General features: G+C 43.3%; 1 long non-coding RNA gene across 1 annotated transcript; it reads right to left on the bottom strand.

Annotated features, from left to right (window-relative positions):
• Positions 1 to 453: 453 nt before the first annotated feature.
• Positions 454 to 1119, bottom strand: LOC128112129 (uncharacterized). The gene is made up of 2 exons (XR_008218854.1): positions 1010 to 1119; positions 454 to 739 (listed from the first exon to the last, which is right to left on the bottom strand). It is a non-coding gene; the product is annotated as an uncharacterized LOC128112129 (long non-coding RNA).
• Between the last annotated feature and the right edge of the window lie 358 nt (positions 1120 to 1477).

The following is a 1477-nucleotide window of genomic DNA, read 5'->3' as shown; positions in this document are numbered from 1 at the left end:
GTATTTCTATGGGTTTCTCTCTCCTCTATCCTATCTAAATATTCCTCACTTCTCCCTCCTCAAGAGTACCCTGGGGAAAATGTGGTAGCTGGTCTCCCACAAAATACAACTGCAGGGATTCACAGGAAATAGTTTATAAAAAAGATTGAGTGTGGATGTCTGGAAAATGTCTATTGTATCATAAGACTGATAGATGGGTTCAGTGTGCTGAGACCCTTTGCAATACAGATCTATTTGCATTAGAAACATAAGAGTACACATAACAAATTAGATACACTCCATCCTATCGTTCCAGAACAAAACTCAGTTACAATTTTCTGTAGGCCAACAAAAGCAGACTTTGGATAGACTCAAGACAGAAATTGCAATTTCCCCAGACTTTGGATAGACTCAAGACAGAAATTGCAATTTCCCCTCTAAAACTGATGCAGCAAATGACTACAAACCGATCAATTTAAAACAGCAGAAAATTTATTTTCCAACAAATCTTAGAGTCCAGATTTCTGAGTTCAAGGTTGGTGGAATCTTAGCGGGGCTGGTTCCTTTGGGAGACGAGTGGGCAGGGAGTTTTGATTGAGAGCTTACTTTCAGAGTCTGGTAGCTGTTGTGATGCTCACTATCCCTTGGCTGGTGGATGCTTCTCTCCAGTCCAGTCTGTACCATTGTCTTTCCTCCTCAATTCTCCTCTTCTATCTTGTACAAGGATATTCTCATTAAATTCAGTTCAACTCCAGGCATACTGCAGAAGTTTGAATTTGGGGGGAGGGTCAAGATACAACCCGATATAATTAATATCCACAAGACTTCCTTTGTAATGAACTTAGACCCTACTGTCCCACTTGTCTCCCCAAGTCTATTTATTACTCACCCTCCTGTCAAACTATTTCCCTGTGGGTAGCACCATTCTCAGCATGAAATATTAATACCTACTAACTGTTATGGATTGGGTTTGTCTCTCGACTGGCAATAGTTTTTTTTCCCCTGTGTGGAGGAAGTCTGTCAGTCCCACCTTCTGCTGCTGGTTCATGTTCTGAGCATCAATGGTCAAGTCTCGGCCCAAGACCCAGCTGTGGCTGCCTGGTGTGGAGCCTCTGTGGCCTCTTCCTTGGAATAGATTGCCACCTCCTGGAAAGGGACAAGGTTCAGAAAACAGAAAGATTTAAGGTTCGTGGTAACAGCATATTTTTGGAAAATGAGAGCAGCCAAATTTTCTAAGGAAAGAGGAGTGTGAAACACAAGGAACTGAGCCAGGAGCCGCAGCTGGAGGCAGTAACTGGTTGTTTCCCTCAGCAGTAGTTCAGGAATGTCCCCTCCGCTTCAAGAGAAGGGATTTTGTGATCTTGTCCCCCACCAGGCCTTCTACATTTCCACTGCTTTCTGGCCTCTACTCAGACCCAGTAAGACATCTAACTTGATTTCCTCTTTTTACCTCAGTGATGTCTTTGTTACTTTGGGCAGCTAATCCTTCCTACAAGCC

Source organism: Peromyscus californicus, unplaced genomic scaffold (assembly GCF_007827085.1).
Source record: "Peromyscus californicus insignis strain IS unplaced genomic scaffold, ASM782708v3 Scaffold_16__1_contigs__length_79575227, whole genome shotgun sequence".
NCBI lineage: Eukaryota > Metazoa > Chordata > Mammalia > Rodentia > Cricetidae > Peromyscus > Peromyscus californicus.
The sequence above is the reverse complement of the archived record's forward strand: the minus strand, read 5'-3'. Positions and strand labels throughout refer to the sequence as shown.